This window comes from Vulpes vulpes, chromosome 1 (genome assembly GCF_048418805.1).
Source record: "Vulpes vulpes isolate BD-2025 chromosome 1, VulVul3, whole genome shotgun sequence".
NCBI lineage: Eukaryota > Metazoa > Chordata > Mammalia > Carnivora > Canidae > Vulpes > Vulpes vulpes.
In genome coordinates this window covers 160,646,984-160,673,297 of record NC_132780.1, presented here as the reverse complement: position 1 = coordinate 160,673,297, position 26,314 = coordinate 160,646,984, and the positions used below count along the sequence as shown (strand labels likewise).

Here is a 26,314-nt window from a genome sequence, read left to right as displayed (position 1 = left end):
TCTACTGCAAATAATTGTTCTGTTATATATGATCAGTAAGTGATCATAAAAAATATAAATTAGTAAGAAAATTAAAAAAAAATTAAGGACCCAGACCATTGATTTATTCTTATGTTTAAAAAGTTATCCAGTGCTTCCTAGTTCTCCTAGAAGAGAATTCAAATAGTTCTCCTGGTCTAGAGGGTTGTGTCTGATCTGGATCCTGCCTGAAACAGTCCATTCATTCCAGGCACACTGGCATCCTTTTTGTTTTCATCCTAGGCCACTCAGTCTGCCTATTCTTTCTGCTTGGAGTGCTTGGACCAGATCTCCTGTGGTAGGCTCCTTGTTGCCCCATAGTCTATAGCTCCAATGTCTGCTCCTCACAGAGGCCTCCCTGACTGCAAAGGACAGTTCCTCTCATTACTCCTATTTCTACTGGAAAGTCTCTCTTCCATTTGTTTACTTGTTTTAATCCTTCTTTTCCTCCAATAGGAGATAGATTCCCTGATAGCAGGAATCTTGTCTATGTTAGGTCACTGCTGTACCACCAAAAGAAGGACGTGGTTAAACAGAGTTTTAGCCCTTCCATAATAGAACAAAATATCAGTGGTTGTAGAAAAAGATATTTATGCCCTCATTCACATAAAATAAATGTAGGTTTGGGTAGTTAAAAGTGATATGGAGGCCCCATGATCTTTTTTTTTTTAAATTGAAGTTCGATTTGCCAACATATAGTATAACACCCAGTGCTCATTCCATCAAGTGCCCTCCTCAGTGCCCGTCATTTAGTTACCCCATCCCCCGGTCTGTCTTCCCTTCCACTACCCTTTGTTCATTTCCCAGCATTAGGAGTCTCTCATGATCTTACTAGAAACTCAGGATCTAATCGTTCTGCTCCACCACCGTCAACACACAATCTCCAACTACAAGATCATACCACGGTCAAGAAAGCTGCCATAGCTGAAACCATGAAGTAGAAGACTTCCTGGAAGTCATACGTAACATCTTCACCTTGCATCTGACCAGAATTAGTCATATTGCTATCACTCACTTCAAAGGGGACCAGGAAATATGGTATTTACTCTGTGTGGCAATGTGCCAGCATCACACATTGAGATCCATTACCAAGGCAGAAGGAGAAAATGTGTACTGGGTAGCAGTCTCTCCCACAGGATATCAGGTTAGACAGGTTCCAAGGTTTAGTGGTATAACCAAAGGCTCTCTTTTTGTCTCTCTGCTCTTTCTTCAGGTTTGCTCTTGGAGTAGTTATATAAGATCTCTATATAAAACTTTTTTGTTCACATCCAGAGAGACAGACAGACAGACATATCTCAGGTTGTTTTCTCAATAGAGAGAGGGAGTATCTTTCCTATATACCCTAAAATATGTCTCCTGCAATCTCACTGGTCATAACTAAATCAACAACTATATCCAGGGGGAGGTTAAACTAATTCACTTGGGTCTAAGTCACCTGCACCTTTAGAGCAAAAGAAATGGAGTTACCTTATCCCTAAGCAAAGGCACTGTGGGTAGGCCCTGGGGATACCTCATTAACAATCAAAATAATTACCAAGAGCAGGAAGAGAAGTTGAGTGGGTCATTTTGGGGGGTTATGCACATTTTCAACCCAAGTCAAACAACGTGTCATAACAAGTGTTATCTCCTAGTTTTGTTCAATCTATTTGTTTTTATTTCTCATCCTCACTAACTAAAATCAACTCAGGAAGTAACACTGTCCAATATGGGGATCACTATGTGACTATTCAGCATTTCAAAGATGGCTAATATAAACTGATATATGTTAGAAGTATAAAATGCAACACTGGATTTCAAAGCCATAGTATGAAAAAAAGAATAGAAATCTCTCTTCATAAATAATTTTATATGATTACATGTTAAATGTTAACCTTTTATATATACTGGGTTAAATGAAAGATATTATTAGAATTGTACTTGTTTTACCTTTGAATGTGGCTACTAAAAATTACCATATATATGGATCCTATAATATGTCTGCTAGCCAACACAAACAAACAAAATTATTGCCTTCTAAGAGACTGCCTTACATGAGTTCTTCACCTTGACTACTTCTATCTTTAAACAAACTTGAACTACAACTCACACACTAGCTGCACACCCAGCTCCTACTTCCTACCTATTTTTGGAGCTTTTGCCTTCATGCCATCTCTTCCATAAAGCCTTATCATGATTCCTTCCGGACTGGAAGTCACATCTTCCCCTTCTCTGGCTACCATACAACTCTTGCTGTGCAGATTTATGGCGGAGAACACACTTTGCTTTATAGTACAGTGAAATGTTTATATGTTTTAGCACTTCTATAGACTTCATCCTTTTCTAGGTAGAAGTTTTGCTTCTGAATCTTTGTATCTTCCCTTAATCCCTTGGCTATGATAGGAGTTAAACAAAATATCTGAGGATTGAGAATAAATAGTGCTGCTGAGAGAGACAAAGGGACAGACAGGCCTATTCTGGAAGAGAGGCTGAGGAATTAGAGTGCTAGAGAAAAAGCAAGGGTTCAGAGGCTTTTGAGAGTGATGAAATACAAGTTATATGGCATAAAGAAAAAGAACACTTCCTATGAAAGCTAAAAGTATGTAGTTTAGAATCCACGTCATTCAGAGTATAGATCTAGGGGCTTTTTAAACAACAACAAAAAAATTTTCCCCTCCCACATACACTTGAACTAAAAATGGTTTGAGGGAAATCATTTTAGACTTGGCCTTACTATAAAAATTTGGAAAATTACTTTTGAGTGTCTCAAAGCAATTCAGTCTATAACAGTAGTAAAATGTTCATGACATTTCGGCATTCTGGGGCCCCTTGAGAACAGAGGTAAAGAAAATCCATCCAAAGTTTTTCCTTAGGGTCAACTTCCTTCATTAATGGTACTCAGAAATTGCAGTGCTTCCTGAAGCCTAAATGATCGTCTTCAGTTGACTTCCTGGTAGAATTATTAGGTTTCAAGAGCACACCAGAGAGCCTTCTAGCAAATTTTAAATTTTTCTGCACTTAGCAAGCCAAAGACCCCAAGGCTGCTATGACAGAGCAAAGGCTACGCATGATAATCTAATTCAAGGTCAGTTTTAAACTATCATCTAAGCAGGCCACAGTTCCCAGGAAAAAGTTCATGAGCCACTGCATTAAGCAAGGTTGAATCTTCCCAAGATCTTAAATTAGAAACCAATAGTTACAGAATATTAACCTTTAGTTTTTTTCCCCCCAGAAGATCTTGTTTCCATTTCTGGTCAAAACTATCATCTTCAGCACATTCAACTTGCAAACTTCTTGCAAGATCCTCATGCCTGCTGTATTTATTTAGACCAAGCTTTGTAATTACACTACTTGAAATAACCTATAGAATTGTAAAATATAAATTTAGAATAAGAGAAATGGGCTAAGAAAACAAGGCTAGGTAAATAAACTATGCTCATAATTGCTAAATGTGGGCTACATATTTTAAAATAAGTTGCATTTTCAGTAGTCAGTTGTAAAATTATAAATGAAGATTTATAAGTGGATATTTGTTTTTTCAATCCATCCACCAATCTGATCTAGTGACCTCTACCATCACTATCTATTCTTGTTAAGGTATATCTGTCCTCTAAACAGGATGACTACAGAGGAACTATCTTTTTGCCTCCGCACACTACCATATGCTTTTTTTAGTACAGCAGATACTCATTGCATTATTAGAAAAAGGTACTGAAAGGATGCCTGACTGGCTCAGTTGGTTGGTCCTCCAGCTCTTGACTGGCTCAGGTCATGATCTCAGGGTCATAAGATCAAACCCTGGGCAGCCCCAGTGGCTCAGCGGGTTAGCTCTGCCTTCAGTGCATGGGATCGAGTCCTGTGTCAGGCTCCCTGCATGGAGCCTGCTTCTCCCTCTGCCTGTGTCTCTGCCTCTCTCTCTCTCTCTCTCTCTGTGTGTGTGTGTCTCTCATGAATAAATATATTTAAAAATCTTAAAAAAAAAAAAAAAAGATCAAACCCTGCATCAGGATCCATGCTGGACATGGAGCCTGCTTGGGATTCTCTCTCCTCTCCCATAGACCCTCCCCCTTCTCTCCCTTTAAGACATACCACATTTCTATGGTCAACATTATAAAATAATAACACATCAAATTGAAATGTTATCTTAAAGTAAAAAAAAAGTTTAAGATGTTCTTTATGATGTTCTTTATAAATTTAGTTTGTAGTTCAACTGTGTATCAATTCTTGTAACAATTGTAGACTGAATTAAATTCTGACTTTGGCAACAAAATATAAGATAGGACAAAATGGCATTCTTTCATAATTTTGGTAGGATATGGGTAATTCAATATTACTTACAGAAACTTCAGGAAATCACATCTTGTCAAATTTGAAATTTCAGTTTGCAATTGATTCTAAGTTGGATATTACATATGAATTATAATCAGTAAGGGACTATTAAAAGGCTTTGACTGGACGTGTGGGAAAATGCTACTGTGGATTGCATAGGGTGTTTTAATTGGGTAGGTGACTAGCTTTATAGAACATCACTTAATTGGAGAATATTTTCCTTATTTTAACCTTTGGTTCTCTATCAACTTCATAACTTAGGTACTTGGTGAATATTTAGGTAATTAGTATATCCCTACATTAGCTAGTCAATTAACTTTATTTGTTCCTTCTCCATTGATTTTTTTTCCCATGCTAGAACTCTGCTTTTAATTCAAAGTTTAATTTTTCAGATAGCTACAGTCATATTAGCCTAAAACTGTTTTTTAACTGATGAAATTGAACTCAGCATTTTCCCTGTCTCACTACTGGTAGTATACTCTAACTTTCTACTGATTAGGAAACTTTCCTTGATAGTCATGGATTCAATTTTTGGATTTGAAACTATGTATCAGGTAAGAATTTCAGACCAAGTAGTTAAGCATAAAAGATGTGTAAATATATTTAATTTTCTAAAACTTAATTTCTAATATGAGCCTTAATTCTTCATCCAGGATCCAGGGACTTAAATAATCTCTCAGTATGAGCAGATCATGCATTATCTCTTACTCTGGACTGCAAAGTCACCATTTAGATTTATCTAACTCCCTCTTGGTTGCTTCTCTATTCCTCCTGAGCACATAGGAAAAATTCTATTGCTGTGGGAAACTCACTGAGGTTACATAAGAATATTAACCATCTTAATGCTAGGACCCCATGCCCCTTACAGTAGCACCTGAGAACTCCATGAGGCTGACTTGGCCCTCTGTCCAGCTCTAATAAAGGCTGGCCAGCCATTTCTGTGGTACAGCTTCTGCACCCTGTTGAAAGCAGAAAACTCTGGGCGCTGGTTTTTGTTTTGGGTCCACTTTAGGAATGTGGCACATGTTCCTTCTGTTCTTATATTCACAAACATATTGGTGGAAAACATATTATCTTCTGAGCCAGGAAAACATTATTTAGAATTGGTGTGAGAGAAAAAAAAATCCCAGGAAAAGCCAAATCACTCAATTTAGATGTCTGGCAAGGAAATATAGGAAGAAACAGTGGAAGATCCTAAACCAATTGGGATTAAATTGTATGAACTAGAAGAATAGAGGCATAAAACTGAAATTAGGATCAGCTCTGGAAAAAGAAAGCTTTTTTTCTTTTCTATCTGAATTTTTGTCCTGAAGTTTGTACCTTCTGAAAACATGTATCTGTTACTTCTTATTTTAAAACCCGCGATGAATTTCTACCAAATAAAGAATAAAGTTCCTACTCCCCAAAATCCTCCTGATTTGGCTCCAACCTACATTTTCAACCCATTTTCTCTCTATACTACAAGCTATAGACACAATGATCTATTTGCCAATTTGCAAACAAGTACAGAAGCATACTTCAACTCAAACTGATCTCCATAGGTTGATGCACAAAACCAGCAATGAAGTGCCAAAAACGAGATGAGAGAAATAAGACCTCCAGCTCTCTGAGAGTTAAACTAAGTCAACATGTACCAGAACAGAGAAGATAGAGTCTTTTTACAGGAATAGCAGGTTATTAAAGACTTGAAAATAATCTAATTGTTAGAACAAACATCAGTCAAAATAATTTCTTAAATCTAAAATGGATTTATTATTAGTGGTAGAGTATCAATAGGGAAGGGACAGTCTGGAAGCAAATATTGGGAGTTGATTGTAATCACTCAGAGAGTTCCTTGTAATCACTGTTAGCACACAATGGTGTTGTCCCTATAATGCAGATTGAAGGATAGGATTACAGGACCTAATGATGCAACCCCAGTATTTAATATCTGTGAGCACAGGATCTGGGACACCTGGGTGGCTCAGTGGTTGAGCATCTGCCTTTGGCCCGGGTTGTGATCATGGGGGTCTAGGATTGAGTTCCACATCAGGCTCCTCATGGGGAGGAGGGGGGGCTCCTCTCTCTCTCTCTGTCTCTCTCTCTGTCTGTGTGTGTGTGTCTCATGAATAAATAAGTAAAATCTTAAAAAAAATCTGTGAGGACAGGATCTTTGTCTTTTTTGATCACTGTTATATCCTTCGGTGCATGGCTGGCGTATAGACAGACTCTGTTGAAAAATTAAGTCTCACCAACTCCCACAGTTCTGATCTCTGTGTTCCTGGCAATCTTTTTAATTGTGATGTAACTTCTCATACAGATAGGACAAAGAGTGGAGGTACTTATTAGTGAATGGATTATGACTTAATAAAGCATTTTAGTTTTTTCATTGGTTTCTAGTGATTATGTATAAATTGAATCTTCTAAAAATTGATGATCCCTAGAGGCACTAATAGTCAAGTTTGTAAATCTATAAAGCCCAGAGTGAGACCATGTGATCTACAGGGTGAGACTATTTGACCATGCTACAGTTCTCCTCATTGTCAGGGTTATTCTGAGAGATCAAGTGATCTCCCTTTTTTGACACACCTGTAATGCAGCACATACTTTCTCCAGGCTACAGAACTTGCCCAAACTATGGTTTTTATCATCTTCACTCGTAAACCAGCCCTTCCGAGAAGTCTTCCCATGGTTTCCCTCTTCTGTATTCAGATTGCATATAAAGCAATCTGTCAAGAGATTAAATAGAGGGTGTTCCATTGTTTTTTTTTTTTTTTAAGATTTTATTTATTCATGAAAGACACACAGAGAGAGTGGCAGAGACACAGGCAGAGGGAGAAACAGGCTCCATGCAGGGAGCCCGATGTGGTACTCGATCCCAGGACTCAGGGATCACGCATTGAGCCGAAGGCAGACGCTCAACCACTGAGCCACCCAGGCATCCTTTTTCCTCCATTGTTAAATGAAAACTAATGCCTGCCTTGCTGAAGTGTGGTGACTATTAGTGATAGCATAAGGTAAAATTCCAAATACATGGTGAGAGTACTCAGCTCTCAGCAAATGGCAGCTATTTTAAGTACTGTTTCAGCAATTCGTTGATATTTCTAATACTGCATCTCAATTCAATACATTTTAAGAAGCATGTTTGCAGATTATTTTCTTGACTCAAGTAATTAAATGTAGCCTCTTTGTACCTTGGCTTTTTTGACTATAAAATATAGACAAAAAATAACACCCAGACTCATTTGGATAAGTGTCTACCTTTGGCTTGGGTCATGATCCAAGGGTCCTGAGATTGAGCCCTGAGTAGGGCTCCCTGCTCAGGGGGAAGTCTGCTTCTTTCTCTCTCTTTCTCAAATAAATAAATAAATAAAATCTTTAAAAAAATAACACCTATTTCACAGAATTCTTGTGAAATTTATATTGTGTTATACATGTAAGTAGTTAGAACTGTGCCTCATGCAATTGTAAGCTCATTATACTAACCATTATTATTAGTAGTAGTAATATTTCTAGAGCTTAGAGTAGAGACTTGTGAATAAAGATAATTATTGTTAGATAAGCAACCCCATAGGTATATGAAAAGACCAAAGATGGCCCAAAGAACTAAAAGATGCCTTTTATTACTGTTGGAGGAGGCCTCCTGGAAGTAGTAGAATGTGAACTTATGTTTGAAGGATAAGATTTACTAAGCAGATAAAAGATGGGGTTGTGAGATGAGAACACTGACTCCAGGAAGGTACATGGAGTCCAAGAGAACAGGGTGTATTTTGGGAAGTAGACTAAACTGGTACAGCTGGGGTGTAAAGACAGGTTGGGGGTATGGCTGCTGGGGAGAGGGTAATGCCAGAAGGGGACACAGGGATGACACAGATCTTGTGTCCTACTAAAGAGTTTGCATTTTATCTTGAGATTCTTAGGTTAGAGTTCTTAGACCTTTGTTGGCTTAGAAAATGGGCCTCAGAAATACTATAAACACCTAGAAATTAAATATAAGATCTTGTAGATGCATTTTAAGTGGGAAAATGTTCCATGGCTTTTGTCAGAGTTTTAAAAGGGTCTCTAACCCTAAAGCGAAGAACCACTTTTACTGGTTGGACAGAAAGGATTTAAGCAGGATCAGGCTTGGTTTTAGAAAGGTCCCTCTAGTGGAAGAAAGCTGGCTGGGAGAGATTTGGATCCATGCCTGAGGAACCTGTTAATGGTCTGGCAGAGGGGCCTGAAGGAAGAGGGAAAGGAAGGGTATGGAGAGAAAAGGGTGACTACTCTCCATTTGGCATTAAAATGACTAGTTCTTTCTTGTACAAGGATTTGTGGAATGTCTAATATGTGCCAGCACTGTGCTAGCTGCCAGAATAGAAAATTCTAGCCCTTACAGAACTTTGAAAGGAATAGAGGAAACAAACAATGGAAAATTATCTAATTATAGTTGTGATTAGTGCTGTGCCTCCCTTTCAAAAGAAATTTCCAGAGTTCAGGAGCCATGTTTTACTCATCTATCTTCTTTTTTTTTTTTTTTTTTAAATTTTTATTTACTTATGATAGTCACAGAGAGAGAGAGAGAGAGAGGCAGAGACACAGGCAGAGGGAGAAGCAGGCTCCATGCACCGAGAGCCCGATGTGGGATTCGATCCCGGGTCTCCAGGATCACGCCCTGGGCCAAAGGCAGGCGCCAAACCGCTGCGCCACCCAGGGATCCCCTACTCATCTATCTTCTAACAGTAACTTGAAGACAAGAAATACTCCATTAATATCTATCTAATAGAATAAATATTTCATTTTATCCTGGTCTGCTGACTTGTTCTGAGGGATTACTTGTCCTGATAATAAACATATCTATATAGGTTTCCAGGATGGTGCTAATGCCTGTTTTATCCTTCAGTAACAAGATCCTGCTTTGTGAGACAAATCTTGTGCTAACCTAAAGTTTACAAGTCACAACATAATAAATTCATTTCTTTAAGGAATCATATCCAAGGAATCCAATCATTCCATATATCATGATTATATCTGCTTGCCTCTCTTCTCCTTTGGGAAAAAATACTAGAGATACAAAGCTAAAGTAGACATTATTTCTGCCTTCAAAGATCTCATAACAACATGGACAATTTGGTCTTTATGGCAGGGGATAATGATAGAGGAACAGGCTCATACCTGAAAGTTGTCTCAACAGGCATCTAGAAATACTGATCTAGAATTTAGGAGAAATTAGGAGAAAGCCATGGTTGAAACTAGAAATGGCTCAAATAATGTAATACTTTTCTGCATATGTACTTCTTTACTTTCTCAAATAATGCAATACTCTTACTAACTTAGTGAAAAGGTTATGCAATATATACAATTCAACCAGCTCCTTCATCTATCCTCAGGTGATCTTGGTGAAAGACATCTGTCTGTCAACTTGTCTCTGCCACTTTTAATTTTTTTTGTATGGTTTACAGGGTTTAACTTACTAACTTTCTGAATAATAATTAGCCTTTTCAAAATTATGTCCATTTGTACTTTGCTGAGCATTAACTATTTATCTCAAGGTATATGAGTTGGGTGGGGAAGCACCTGGTTGCAGTAGAGGTAGAAACAACTGTTTGGTTAAAATAAAGAATCAGGTCTTTGATATATTTATATATTCATGAGCTAACTTTTCTATTACTTTTGCTATGGCTAAAGTAATGTTTTTTTTTAGATTGTATTTATTTATTTATTCGTGAGAGACACACAGAGAGGTAGAGACATAGGCAAAGGGAGGAGCAGGCTCCTCGCAGGGAGCCCGATGTGGGAGTCGATCCCGGGAGTCTGGGATCACGCCCTGAGCCAAAGGCAGACACTCAACCACTGAGCCACCCAGGTTCCCATGGCTAAAGTAATGTTAAGGAAAACACTTATTCATACATGGGCCCCTCTGTGAAATGAATGACTCAAAGCTGTCTTGGGCTGATGTGATATGGTTAAGACATCTTTGCTCCCTTCTCTCTTTTTGAAATGATTAAGAGAATTGATAACAAGTTGAACTAAATGTCAGCCAAAATCAATAACCAGGAGGTGAAAGCAGGCTAAAGCAAGTGAATTGACTTCGGACATAAAAGCTGGCCAAGGGAATAGAATCCCCAGCCAGAGAGGCTAAACTGCCCTCTGGTGCCATGACAAAAGAATATGAAACCTGCTATTGAAACTGGATGTAAAAAAAAAAAAAAGAAAGAAAAAAAAAAAAAGAAACTGGATGTAACCCACCTCAGAGGTTGGATGGGAATGGTTGATGGGGTCAAGCAGGCTGCCTGCCTCAGCTAACAAGACAGCTTCTTAGTGCACAGTCTCAACCAGACTGTCAAGCTTCAGGAAAAAGTAAAATTACAACATCATGTATTTCTATGCAAAAATAATTGTAAAAATAACATTCAAGTCTACTCATGCTACACAATTTCCTACACTTTTAAAGTCATTTACTTCATGCTTGCTTCGGCAGCACATATACTAAAATTGGAATCATACAGGGAAGATTAGCATGGCCCCTGCGCAAGGGTGACACACAAAAATTCGTGAAGTGTTACATATTTATAAATAAATAAATAAATAAATAAATAAATAAAGTCATTTACTTCTACTTTTAATTTTCTCTTCATTTTATGGAATGGTGCTCCATTTTTATGTTGATTTTCATAGTACTTTCAAGAGTTGTGCCCTTGATTATATTATTAATTTGCAGTCTAGTCTAAGCTTTAGAGACAGTGATAGAGCAAGAGGGAGACACAGAAAATGGGAGAAAGAATGAGAGAAAGAGATCTATGTTTGAAGGGAAGGGCTGTACTTCTTTATTTAGAATGATCCATTGCCTTTATCTTGTAATGTTAGTGGCCAAACCCAAAGTATCTTTTCTAATAGTCTAGGCCGAAACCACTCTTGATTCAAATATGCTCAAAGGTAAATAAAAGAACAATTTTATTTGCCTTCAATTGTTGAAACCTTCAATGGAATGTAACTCCACACAAATCTTTTTATATATGTTGAAAGCTATTTTCAAATATTTTATTTATAGAGCAAGTTCAGAGCAAAATTTGGAGGTATGATTGCTAAATATATTGACTAAGTAAGTAGCGATTTTCAAAACATATAAGAATATTAATTATCCTAATATAAAGGTCACAGAGATTACTGAAACAGCTTCCTAAGCAGTCTCATCTCCATTTTCAGCACCTCTCCAAGCCGGATCCATTCATGGCACTTTCTTGCTTAAATTTCTTTACAGCAATGGTTCTCTGATTATGGTCTCCAAATCAGTACCATCGTCATCACCTTGACCACCACTAATTCTTGCTTCCTAGAACTGACACCCTTCTGTAGTTCCTTCCCAGTAAGTACGGGCTGGATTTAGTGACTTTTACTTCCCCCTGACAGAATATGGCAGATATAATGGGATGTCACTTCCAAAATTAGGTTACATAAAACAAACAAACAAACAAACAAACAAAAAAAACTGTGGCTTTTATCTTGGGGCCTCTCTCTTGCTTGCTATCTCAGAGGGAAGCCAGCTGCCATATTGTGAGTTGCCCTGTGGAGAGTCTACATAGCAAAGGACTAAGGGAGGTCTTCAGCTAACAGGCAGCAAGGAAATGATGAAGCCCTCAGGCCAATAGCCTGAGTAGGAATCTTTGCAGTAACCTCATGAGTGATCTTAGAAGCAGTTCCTCCTTCAGTCAAGCTCTCAAACGAGACCAAAGCCCTAACTGATGCATGACTTCAGCCTTCACCTGGATTCTTGACCCACAAAAAATGTGAGATAATAAATGTTAGTTCTTTTAAGCCAATTAATTTGGTGATGATTTGTTATGCAACTATAGATAATGAATATCCCTGGGAACTTGATAAAAATACAAATTATGAGGATCTATTCCAGACCTAGTGAACCAGAAATTCTTGGGGTAGGACCTAATAATCAGTGTTCTGACAAGACTTCCAGGTGATGCTGATGCATATTCAAGTTTGAGAACCAGTAACTTACAGAAGAAAGTCTAAAACACTTAACTAAGCCTACAAGATATTACAAGATATATTCTATGGCTTTAAAACAAAAACAAAAACAAAAAACCCTGTTCCCTCATCTTGTGTCATTAATCCCTAACAATTTTCCATTCCAACCCATTTCAGCAGCAGCAGTTGCAGCTGAACATGTCTTAACAGCCATCAGCTGGCCTCTTAGATACTGAAAACTATGTTAACTACATGTAGTATCTAGTTCATTAATAATTAGGAGAGTAATGATAAATACCACTTGTTGAGTACAGACTCCATAACAAAGCACTCTCTGTATAACGGTCACATGAAAATTTACTAGCCAGACACTGTGAAAACTATAGTGTTATCACCCCATTTTAAAACTAAGGAAAACAAGTTTCAGAGATAAAGTCACTTGCCTTACATCACATGGAGAACTATTAGAGTCAATATTTAGCATGATTCTGACTGCAGAGTTTGCACATTGAGCCAATGGGTCACACTACTTCCTAGAATATGTAGACTGCAATTCTTTGAGTTCCCTGTGTCCTCTCTAGTCTCAAGGCCTCTTCCATCTAAGTTCAGGGGTAACTGCCTTTAGGGAACTGTCCAACTCTTTCTGGCAAATATAAATGCCCATTCTTCATGCTTAGTGAAAGCTTATTATATGCCTGAAAACATTCCAGATATTATAGATTTAGCACTAGAAGAAAAAAAATAAACCAACTAGAAGACAAAAATTATTACATTGGAGCTTATATTCTATTTGGGGGTTGGGGAGACAACCTAAAAAGATATAAAAAATTAATAATTATTCTAGATAATGAGGAAGTAGCATATAATAACACAAGGAACATGTGTAGAAAATCTGGTAGTGGTGGAAGAAGTATGTTCTGATATTAAATACAATAGTTAGAGAGTCTCATGCTAAAGGACAGCATTTGAACAAATTTATGATGTAGACCAAGAAGGGAGTTTGGGGTAGGAATTATCATGACTAGATAAAAGCAAGTGTAAAGGTCCTGAGGTAGGAGAGTGTCTGCCATGTTTGGAAACATCAAGGAACAAAATGCAGCTGGAGTGAGATGAGTTAAAGAGCAGGTAGCAGGCGATGAGGCCAGAGAAAGAATAGAAGAGAGACATCAAAAAGGGCCTTACAAACCATTGTAAAGATTTTGGAGTTTTCTCTGCATGGAACGGGAAATCACTAAAGGATGTTGAATAGAAGGATGTTGAATAGAAGGGCATGGCTTATTTTGTTGTTTAGCACTTTGGCTGATGTGTTGAGAATAGACTACATAGGCAAAGGTGGAAGCAAATAGACCAGTTAGAGTGGTTAGAAACCCATTTTAATGATGTAGGGTCTATATCAGTGATCATGGAAGCTTGGGCCATAGTAACAACAGTGGGAATGCTAAGACGTGATTAAATTCTGGATACATCTTAAAGACAGAGCTGACAGTATTTATTAAAGGATTTGATATGGAATGTGGAAGAAAAGGAATCAACTTTTTTTGGTTTGAACAACTGAAAGGATGGAGTTGTCCTTTACTGAAATAGGGAAGAATGTGTAACATATAGATGTGGGGGGAAAGTTCAGGAATTTGGGTTTGGAATGTTAAGTTTGTGAAGCATGTTAGCTATCTAAATGGAGATATCCAAGGGGAAATCAGATATATGGAGACAGAGGAGTATTTGGTAACAGAGATGTAAATCTGGAAGTTATCCGTTAACACACAATATTTAAAATGATGAGACTAGATGAAATTGAGAAAATGAATATAGTAAAATCCTGATCACTCATTGAATAAATGCATATACTCAAATATAGCCCTTTCTCACTCTTTTCTTATCTTCTTAAATCTTTGGTAAATATATATTATATGCTTGGCAACCAGCTAAACCTTACACCCAGTTTGTCTGCTTGTTCATTTGTCTCCCCACAAAACCAGAGTGTATTGAGCCAGGACCCATTTATATTCATGTTCCATTCCAGGTACCTGACATGTAGTAAGTTTATAATCTATGTTTTTTGAATAGTCTGTTAACTATAATCAACTCTATTAAGACTTGACATAGGAAAATAAGACAAAATCAATCAATTATAGTCCATACAGAATATGATGACCATGTTTAAAATGCAGATGGAATATAAGGGATTCAGTTTAGTCTGGAATCTTTAAGTTCTATTTTATTATTAAAGACATATTAAGACATAAAACTTAAAAGCGGGTAAGGCCAGCATATGGAAGAAACTTCAGAAACAATGAAAGGAGATGCATTAGAGGGAGCTGAGGTCCAGTTTACTTATGAGTATCTGCATTTCAGATTCTACACAAGAATCCTAGGTCATCTTGAAACTTCAGACATTAGACTAAAGCCATACTTTCTCTGTGTTCTATACCTGAGTAAACCTGAGAATAATTTCCTAAGACATAGCAGAGAGGGGGGTTTTGGGACCCAAGAGAAGTAAGAGAAGATGTAATAACTCTCTAAGAAAACTAGAATTGGAAGTTCGATTCTGGCTTATTCAGATCAAAAAGATTGAAAAATTGTGATAATCAAATGAAATTATAGTCCACATTACTGTATACTTTGGATTTGGGAGACGACTAGCTCAGTCTGGAAAGTGCTCTTAGGTTTACTTTGAAGTAGATGAGAAAAAACTGAATGGAAGCAAATGAAAAAAATAATGTCTTCAAGCAGTTTTCAGAGAAAGCTGTCACAACACTTTAGCAATGCTGACAGACTTATCAGAGAGGGACATTTCTTCCCCCATAATATCCTCCAGTGGGCAGTGTCATTAAAAAAGTTTATCAATAATGTGTATTCAAAATAAATTTAATTTTTCTGTTCCTATTTCTATGAAGCTACATTTAATTTGAATGAAGTGTAATCCTTAGCCAGATTCTCTTTCAATTAGAGCAATATTCATCTATTCATATTAATTCTGAGACTACTCAAGCTTATTTATTTATTTATTTATTTATTACATTCTTTGAATTTTAGCTGAGGGTGAGAAAATTAATAATATAATATGTATTTTTCTTTTTTATTCTTTTAATATGTATTTTTCATTCTAAATTTAATCACCTTAGATTATATGAAATTAGAGTTATAAGAGAGGGGGGAGGAAGATTCAATTATCCAAAGCTATTTAATATAATTAAATAAATATTAATCAGGTTCATTTGGTGCCCAGGGAACTTCATCAACTGTTGTAGAGGAATGAGTGGACAAGCAAAAACAACAACTACAGCGACAACACAAAATCCCTGACTTCAAATTATTTGTAATACGGTAGGAAAGAATCATGGAAGGAAATAATGAATAATTTTCTTATTCATCATAAATGCTATTAGGATTCAGATTTGAATGCTAAGATTAAGCAAGTGATGACATTAAAGAAATCTAGTTACTGTTTGTTGAAAAAAAAAAAGAATGAATTGGTAAAATGCATCAGACAGGATAATTCTATTCCAAGTAACAAAACACCAGTCCAAATATATCTAGGCCTAGATATAAAGAATTTATTAATAAATTGCACTAAAAAGAACCCTAGATATAGGTAGTTCTATAGTTCAAGAGTTTTGTAGCTCAGTGATTACAGGATTCTAGTCAATTTGTAATACACTTGGACTTTTCCTTATCATCGCAAGTTGACCACCACCATTACAAACATCAATTCCTCATATAGAAATACTCAGAATCACAGAGAGGGACCTGGAATCTTTTCAGAAGAATCCTTTTTTTTTTTTTAATTAAAGAAGTAATTTGTTATCAGAAGCTTGCCTTTCCTCATTCTCCACTATGCCCACATGTTGCCCTATATTCCTTAGCTAGATGGCCAAGCCCAGAAATGAAGTCTGGGAAAGAATGTGTGACATTTGAGCTTTTGTTGGGAGACATGAGCTCTACGAAAAAAGAAAAAAAAAAAAAAAAAAGGAAATTGCTGTGGAGTAGGAAAATAATATTGGATGCTCTCAGAAATATGATCCCCTTAGGTAATTTCTTTGAGCATTATATAATACCATCATCACCATCATCCCCCGACTGCAATGTCTTCACAATTTCTCCACTGGAATACAAAAGCTCCCTATATATCTATGTCCATGACCCCACCTGTGGTCTTTGGCATCTGATGCTTACAATTTGACATCTCCATGCTTCAGTGGCTGGCTCTTTTATATTTTTACTTTTTTTTCTTTTTCTTTTACATTTTTAATAACCATTTTATAGTACTTATCAACTGTTTTTCTTAGCACTTGATGAATACTAACTCATGCAATTCTCACACCAACTCTAGTGGGGAGGGTTGTTATCATTCTGATTATAAATGAGGAAACAGAGGCTCAATGAAGTTAAGTAATTGGCCTATAGTTACACACTAATAAAGTGCTAGGTGGGATATGAAAAACAAGCCATTTGGATCCAGACTGGGCATCTTTACCACTTGGCTGTGCTAATTCCTCAGTGGCTTGAGGAAACATGATGTCTGTTCTCACTTGCAAACTCAGACCTCTTGGAAGGAAGTTGGTTATTTTGAGAGTTTTAATAGACATTGTTATGACATAGCTTGGGTGAATAGTAACCTAGTTACCTAACATCCCTGGGCTTTAGTTTCTTAATTGGCAAAATGAAATACAAAAACCAACAAAACATGACCTCCAAAGTAATTTTCATCTTAAACATTCAATTAAAGAATTAACAATTAACTGAAGTAGAATTGACTAAAGTTCAAAGTCAGACTCTTATTTCCTTAACAACACTAGTCTTCCTATTTCCGTATTTGTCTTCTTACACTCCATTATCAACTCAGCAACCTGGGAAATCTTTTAAAAATTAAACCAGTCCCGGTGTTCCCTTAAAGGGCCCCATATAACGTCCTCAGGACCCCACAGGATGTCTTCTGACTATTTTCTTACCAACTATGCCCCCACAAGCTGGACTTCATTCCTTGCCATACTTAGTAAGTCCATTGTCCTTGTGTTCTTAGCAGCAAACACTCTTGCCCCAGCTCTTTACAGGCTTCTCCTCACTCAGATTTCAACTCAAACATCACCTTCTCACAGTGGCTTTTGCTGGCCTGCCATCCACCTTAGGCCCCCTCAGCCCCTTGGCTAATCCAATTCTTCATCACACTGTCCTGTTTTATTCTCTTCCCAGCATTTTCTCATTTTCTTAAATCATCTTGTTCATTAATTGGAGGGCAGAAACCATGCCCATTTTTAAACTAATACCTAAAATAATGATAACTTGGTAAAAGGAGCTTCTCATTTCTGTGTAAAACAATCAAAATACTTTGGGGCTTAATTGAGATCAGGTTCATAATTAAACATTTTCAAATGAAATGAATGGACATATATAAAACTAAATAAATAAGTGGTCTTCCATTTTGTGTTTTTGACTTGTATTAAATATTTGTTATAAACATAAGGACATATACAGACACTGTCAGATCACCATATTAGTGAAAAGGACTAATTTTTTTTGGTGGTGGAGAGGTGTTATCTAAATATCAGTAGTCAAATAGTTACAGTCATGTGATTTCCCTCATTTACAGTTTCTAAATGAAGAAACAAATCTCTCTCCATTTTACTTAACTGTATCTTCCTCTTCTAAGAAGCAGTGAAATTTTATGTATTTTTGGAAACATATCAGTCTATGAAAAATTTTCAAATCATAGAGATTACTGTATTTAACATCTGCTTTAGAACACAGATTCCATATTAGATGACAGCAGATTAACTGACTGGGATTGGTGAGAGTTGGCTGTTCTTAATTCCCTACCCTGTGATGTTTCAACTTCCTGCATCTAATAATCCTTTAAAAAACACTATTGGCTTAAATTTTGCAATAATGTAGGATTTATAATGTACCTTGATAAAGAACAAAAGATATTCACTGATGTACATGATGGGATAATATTAAATTTTGTGTTTTATTTTCTTAGCTATTTTGGCAGATGGAAACAAGCACACAAAACCTGCCTGGTGGCCTATACCAAAATGTAGATGCTTAAAGTTAATGGAGGTGCAAAAAGAAAAAAAAAGTTAATGGAGGTGCTATTTTAGGAGATATGGCTGGGAAGGGCAACAATGCTAAGGTGTGAAATACTCATTTTATTCCTTTCTTAGTTATATTGGATGTATTCTTTCACAAGAGGCAATTTGTCACTTTAGATTATTAGCTATAAGAAAATTAGGTTTCAAATACAAATTAATAAATCAGATTATAAATCAGTCAGATTTTAGAATATAGGTTTCCCCCATCCCACCCTTACTATCCGAAAGTAGAGCATTCCTATGAAACCTTTTGTTTTTTTTTAATATATATATATTTTTAATTTTATTTATTTATGATAGTCATACAGAGAGAAAGAGAGAGAGGCAGAGACACAGGCAGAGGGAGAAGCAGGCTCCATGCGCCGGGAGCCTGATGTGGGATTCGATCCCGGGTCTCCAGGATCGCGCCCTGGGCCAAAGGCAGGCGCCAAACCGCTGCGCCACCCAGGGATCCCGTATGAAACCTTTTGTAAGCAAAAAAATAATCATCATTTTGTAAAAGCAAAAATCCTCTTTAAATTTCTTTCAGTTAGCAAAAACAATTACTAATGTAGGTCTTTCGTAAAAATAAAGTGTCATATGGCAAACTTTCAGATAGAGAGGGTAACCTGTACTTGTAAAGACTATTAGGGGTTTCAGTGCTGCTAAGACTATTTAGAGTTTCAGTGTTATTTAAATAACCAAGTGCTGGGAAAATGTATTTTCAATGTTCTCTATTCTTTTTACTTTTAACTCATCAAAGTTACTGCAATTTTAAGACTTTTAAAAGCTGATCATTTTATGTATAAAGAATAGATATGATCTCAGTAAATACAAACGGTCTTGGTAAAAACAGGGAAATCCAATACCTGTGATTTGAATAAATGAATGGAGGGACAGATGACTCTACTGTGGCAGATACAAATACTGTTCAGTTAAGCTGAGCATGTAAGGAGCATAAAGTGTGAGCTAGAGCCTATATTAGGCACTGAGGATATCCAATTGAAGGGGCAAGTCTTCAACCTTTAGACCTGCTCTCTAGGGTGGAGACTGACACTAACAGAAGCTCAGGACCATGTGCTATGTGTTAAGTAAGTGGTCAGTGAGGGGTGTTTTGGATAAACAGAAAGTGGATTTGACATGACCTGAACTGGCCATGAAGTGTATGGAGAGAGCTCTAGGCAGATGGAGCAGAATGAAACAAGGTGTGGATAGTGTAGTGAGTGGGGGGAAAGTACAAATGGATGACTACATGACATGACAAGACACAAGTATTGGAGAAGACAGAACAATGGGAAATGGGGCTGGATCATGAAGGGCCTTCATCAATCATGTGGAAGAGCCTGCACTTTATTTAATGAGGTGTTGGGGAGCCATCAAAAGAGAAAATACTGTAGTGGAAAAATGGAAGATAGATTCCAGATCTAAAGACCAAAGGTCAAATCATGTCTCTTACTGCAGTTTTTTTTTTTTTTTATTATTATAGATGCAGGTCTCTCATCATCACATGAAGAGTAGGGGCTATCCTTAAAACCTGACACTGATCCATTATGGAGAGACAATGAGTAAGCAAAGGACTGTGGGCAAAGGAAATGCATGTACAAAAGGTGACTATAAAATCACCAATCAGTTTTGATGTGTGGCTCCAGGAATTTAGATTCATTATTACATCATTATAGCTCATTCTGTTTTATTAAAATTAGGCAAGACCTACACTTACTATTGTGTCTCTAATGTAATTTTAATTATTCCTAAAAAAATCCTAATATTAACCTTTTTAGGAAGAGTCTGAGATACCTGAATGATCTTTATCTGATAGATTTCATTTGAAATTTCCCACATTTTTATATCGCCATGACATTAAAGTTGACAACTCTTCTTTAGGACAGGCTGTAGTGTTATACTTTGTTGAAAAAGAGCTTCCTACTTCCATGAAAGCCAGTTACAGCATTTTGGGAGTCAAAGTGTCAATCCTGTCATCTTTGTTGTTCTTTCCATTTACTTTCTCACCCTATTCTATAGTGCTTCCCAAGCTTCCCTGCTTCTTCCCATCCCAACTTATTTCATTTGTCTATGAGTCTTTAAGTATTTAGATTTATCAAGCTTGAAAAATGACTGCAATACAATTCCCTGACTCTCAAAAGTTATATGTTCAGAAATGGGGAAAGGGTGAATCTTTTAGGATAACTTTATAAATGTTCTCCTTTATGTCCCGCCTGCCATGAGTCAATCTGTGTCTATGCTATCTTCCTCTGTCTTCTATAAACATTTTCTGTTTTTAACAGAGTTTTATTTATTTATTTATTTATTTTATTTATGATAGTCACAGAGAGAGAGAGAGAGAGAGGCAGAGACACAGGCAGAGGGAGAAGCAGGCTCCATGCACCAGGAGCCCGACGTGGGATTCGATCCCGGATCTCCAGGATTGCGCCCTGGGCCAAAGGCAAGCGCCAAACCGCTGCGCCACCCAGGGATCCCTTTAACAGAGTTTTAGAACTGAAAATCTAACTCTTCATGTGAGTGTCTTGAGCTTCCTACATTCCTACATTTAGAGGCAGTCTTCTTAATATCTGGGAGGACACTTTATGCAGAAGGCACTTCTATGGATACATGTTGTTGGTTAGGAGACTCTAAGCTCAGCACCTGAAAATGTTTTATAATCTTTTCCTTAACATTGATTTATTTAGTAGAAAATATGATCATAAATTGAGAGCCTCAATGAAGCGCCATGACCCTTACTTTAGCCACCAATATAAATGACCTCTTTTTTAATTTATTTAGACTGCATATACTGTTACAGTATAGTATAAAACAATGCAAAAACAATTTCTCTACCTGCTCCGCTAGCTTCTTAGACAACCAAATACTGTTGTAAAATACTACATAAAATCAATATAAATATGTCACTAAAAAATTCTTAAAAGCGTATCAGTTTTGAAGGGTCAACTTTGATATTTATAAAACAAAAACACATGCTCGGTTCTGCTTATGGATTCAGGCACTTAACACACTTGTAGATTTAAAAACTGTGAAGCCAAATAACTGCCCCTATGAATGAATTAGGACACACAGAATTAGCTATTTGTGTTCTTGTGATGAGGGGCAAGTCACTAACAGCACCTGTAATTAACCACCTGCTCCTCTAATTACAGAATCACAGATTACATATTCTGGAAAGCAATTCGTGTTCCACATTTCAGATTAAAGATACGGATTTACATAATAGGAGAACATTTATCCCACTAATGGTTTCTAATAAATTCACACTCAATTTGCATTAAGAAGAGTCACATTTGGGACCTGAATTTAAACACGATCTTTTCAAGATTTTTCTCTGGATGCTGTGGAAGCTACAAGAAACAGTGGCTACTTAAGATAAATCCATTTGGAGGGATAAATATAGAATAATGAATGTATTTTTGACACATAAAAATCAGATTTAGAGCCTGAAAAGAAATAAGATTATTCTTTTCTCAGTCCAAAACATTGGCTTTAAAAAAAAAAACAACAAAATTAAAATGCATTAGTGATATTTTTTTGGGCCCTTTCAAATAATATAACAACTCACCAAACCACTCACTGCATTAAAAATATAGGGACAGGAGACCCTAGATAGGATTTTAAGAAAAAGGTTAGCTTCACTCATTCATTCATATTCATTTAGTCCAACAGTTAGTGAGCATTTACTCAATGCCAGGCACATTTTAAATGTAGCAGTGAATAAAAAGACAGAAATCTTTCCCTTAATGGAACTTGTAGGAGCAGGAGCAAGTACTAAGCAGGATAAATAGGTAAAATAATACAGTATTTGGCCAGTAAATGCTGAGGAGAATAAATGAAGTGGGGGAAGGAAGACAGGAAGAGTCAGTGTGGGGGCAGAGGGTTGATATTTCAGAAGAGTGGACAGAGAATCTAGAAGGTGATACTTGAGTAAACAGCTAACAGAAATGATAAAGCAAATCTCATAGCATTCTAGGTAGCACAAAGACTATTCTGTGGGTGGCTGGTATGAAGAAAAGCAAAGAGCAGAGTGAAATAGAGAACAAAGGGGAGAGCAGTAGGAAATCTGGTAGGAGAGGTGATCAGGGAGGAAGATATTCATGTAGAACCTTAAAGTTAATAGTACAGAGGTAGGTTTTTACTTTGGGTGAATAGTCTGGGGGGAACTTGTTAACTGTTGGAATGGGAAGGGAAAAGTATGTTGTAAAATCTTTGAAGTTGAGAAATCGGGTTATCTGAGTTATGAAAAAGCCTAAGTACTCCATTTTAAAATGAGAAATCAAAGTGCAGAGCAATTAGGATTTGCCCATATGTAGCTAGTAAGAAGCAGAGTTGGAACTTGAAGCTAAATTCTAACTTTATCACATATGCAGTCTCAACATTTCACAGGTTCAGGAAGGAATGTCTTAGCTTCAAGGAGACTAGAGATTGGTATTGATGAGTTTAAAAATCAGTGACCCTGGGATCCCTGGGTGGCGCAGCGTTTTGGCGCCTGCCTTTGGCCCAGGGCGCGATCCTGGAGACCCGGGATCAAATCCCACGTCGGGCTCCCGGTGCATGGAGCCTGCTTCTCCCTCTGCCTGTGTCTCTGCCTCTCTCTCTCTCTGACTATCATAAATAAATAAAAATTAAAAAAAAAATCAGTGACCCTAAGCTGAACAATCAAATTACAAAGTGTTGGGGAAAAATGGAATTCTCCAACATTATGCTTTGATCTTGCTTTTGGCAAGTATTTCATTTATTGAATATCTTTAAACAGATCATGTTTCATGGGGCGCCTGGGTAGCTCAGCTGGTGAAACATCTGCCTTCAGCTCAGGTCATGATCCCGGGGTCCTAGGATTGAGCCTGCATTGGGCTCACTGCTCAGTGGGGAGTCTGCTTCTCCCTCTCCCTCTGTCCTTGTGCTCTCTCTTTTGCTCTACCTCAAATAAATAAATTAAATCTCAAGGGAAAAAAAACACAGAGCATGTTTCACAAAGATTTCAAGTAGTTAAACTGATCTGTGCCTATATTTTTTCTTCAGGGGTTAAAGTTGGTCTCGAAAATTGGTTTAGGGGAAATGTGATTTGCATATGCAAAATGTATCTGTCCTGTTCTATAGTTGGATATGAGTGTATGTGCACAGATAAGCAGTGCTTCACAGGAAAATGCTCTATGGCCACTTAGCTCAGTTGGTTAAGGCTTCACGGTAATTAAATTGGAGCAGGAGTTCTTCCCTATGTGGGCTTCTATCTTGGCCTCATCACAGCTGCAGAATGCATCCCAAAGCCTGACCAGCTGTCTTGAAAATTCATGCCCTTGGTCAAAAGGACAGAGCCATAAAAGTCCACTATGGATGGAAAAAAGATTGCTCGAGAATATGCCATGCTCATAGTGGGTCAGCAGCATCCTTTTAATACTCACAGGCAACCCACTGATTAGTCTTGAGTTGGAGTAAAGCTGGTTACCTCCCTGACTCATAACAACAAAGGCAGATGAGCAGCAATTTTGTTTCTTGGTGTGAATATCTCCTCACGTCTGCGGGGGCCTCTGCTGAGCATTTCTCTCTCAGTGGGTCCCTCTGTGTGGGAGTATGTACATGTTCTAATCTGGGATGTGATCAAATAAGACTACATTTTGTTTTTCTTCTGTGCTCTTCTTGAAAGGCTCAGTCCAAATTCAGTTTTCATGAATTGTGCTACTCTAATCTTATGTATCAGGCACTAGAGGCTCTTGAATTCAGAGCATAAACTTAATAATATAATATTGCCAATTAGTAGGTTGCTATTAAGTTTAAAGTCTTTACACATTTTCCAAAATGCTGTGCTTGCATCTAAGATGCTAAGCTGCTAAAAGCTTTTGACAAGTTTTGACAGAGATCAGTTTCTAAAATGGCATATTCAATGAATCATGTAGGCTATAGTGCAGGAGGCAACACGTGATAGAGGCATGGATATGGATTCCAGTTCTAGTCTGTGCTGTGGCACTCAACAATTAAGAAAACTTGAAATAGGGGCATTTCATTTCAATGGATCTTAGTATAATAACTGTTTCAGATAAAGTGATCTCTAAATTTCCTTCAAGACATATAATGTTTCTAGTGGGTTCACTTCCTACTGAAAGTTGTGAAAAAAATATATTTGAAGTCAAGATAAATTAGTTGTTACTAACACCATGATCACTGGCACTGGAGAGACCTGTGTTGTCTCTGGTGAGCTTATATAATGAATATAACTTAAAAATATATCTCCTCATTTGTAAAACAAGAATTAAAACCCAGAAGCAATTTTTGGGAGGATTAATTTGGGTAACAAGTGAATGGCACGTAATAGTAAGAAATGTTAGCTATTGTTGTCTCTTTCTCTACATATTCCTACATAGTTTATGTATATAAATAATTTTATTATATTAGTAATGCACAAGTAAAAAGTTTGTCACATAAATGCAACCTTATCCAACAGATACAGGTCATAATTTGAGGGACAATGAAGATATACTCACAATAAAACCTGAGCGCAAAATACCTAAAATTCCTATATTGGCAGTTACTTTTTATACTCATAGAGTACTAGAGAACCCATCCTAAAAGTACTGAGTCCCACAGGTGTTTGTTGGCATTTGATTGTCAGTAGGGACAGTCCTTGTAAGGCCACTGCCAGGCTAGATGAGCACTGCCATCGGGGAGGTGAATAGCTGAGTGGCAGTGAGCTGTACAGGCCCGGGCTGGAAGGATGAGTCCTGTAAAGAGCTATCTTAGGGAAGCTCAGTATTGTCAGGTATCACCAGGTACCTGGTGTGGAGAAAAGGTGAGGTGAAAAAGATGAAAAGAGGGCTAAACAGCTCCCAAATCCCTGGGTCACTACATATTGAGTGACTGGACTTGGTTCAGCACTGCTTCCCTGCCACCCCTCACCCGCCACACAGACAGACATGGGAACCAGTTATCTCATGCTAAGCTACTTTTCTCAGTAGTGGTCAGTTTTCAAACAGAAATTCTTTGGCTTAGAGTTAACTCAAATCTGCTTATTCTGAATAGGGCCATGCACTAGTTAATTTTAAAGTAAAATAATTTGTTCCTCTAGCATCTTTTGATGGACATAACGCAATTTTTCTCATATGAACATTTTTCTTCTTATAACCTTTGCTTTCCTTAACCATTTAAATTCTGATGTGAATTTCATCATATAGTTCTCCTTCTTAGTCTTAATGGCAGCTTTACAATGGAATATTCTTATTATTCATTATAATTTATTAACTTAGCACTTTATAATGTCAATTTTGTAAATATCATTAATTTAGAATTCAAGGAAGAAAAAAATAGCAGCCTCCAAAAATAAATCATTGCACCTGATAACTCATTTTAACCACCAAATAATGTTACTGGGCCAGTGTCCTCTCCCCAAGAAAAGAACTTATCAAAGAATCAAATAACTTGTCAATGGGTATGTGGAGGTTTGGGGTTGCTAAGTTTCATTTTAAACTTCACTCTAACTTTGGCACATTTATATTGTGAACACTTGAACACTGGCTGCCACTGAATAAGTTTATCCATAACCTGTGACAATAGGATGATGGTGTCATGTAGAACGATTACATAGCTATGCTTGAGCCTCAAAAAGACCCTGGAAATTGGCAGCTGAACATACATCAGGCACACACAAAGATTCCTGAAATAATTAACTACAAACTACTTGTAGCTACTATCTTCAACAACTGTTGTCCTGATTCTGGGACAACATTGATGAATAAAGTAGATGTGATGGAGATTGCCAACCATTCTCTAAAAATCTTTTTCCCTCTTCTTCCAGGGAGCACAGTATACCATCTATTACAGGCTTCTTCCTTGTAGTTAGGTATGGTAATTATGTGCTTCCTTGTTTTTATTTAGGTAGGACACACTTTTAGCTGATACCCCAAAGAATGAACATAGAAGTAATAGGCCTGGGTCATTAAAACTTCCCATAATTGCTTTTCCACATTATTCTCTACTTTCTGTTGTCT

At 37.1% G+C, this 26,314-nt stretch overlaps 1 protein-coding gene and 1 non-coding gene across 9 annotated transcripts in view; one reads left to right on the top strand and one right to left on the bottom strand.

The window, feature by feature from the left end:
• Positions 1-26,314, bottom strand: part of ADGRB3 (adhesion G protein-coupled receptor B3) — a 707,424-nt gene that overhangs the window by 200,675 nt on the left and 480,435 nt on the right. The gene's annotated exons all lie outside the window — the stretch shown is intronic.
• Positions 10,747-10,855, top strand: LOC112914267 (U6 spliceosomal RNA). Its single transcript, XR_003233817.1, has one exon. It is a non-coding gene; the product is annotated as a U6 spliceosomal RNA (small nuclear RNA).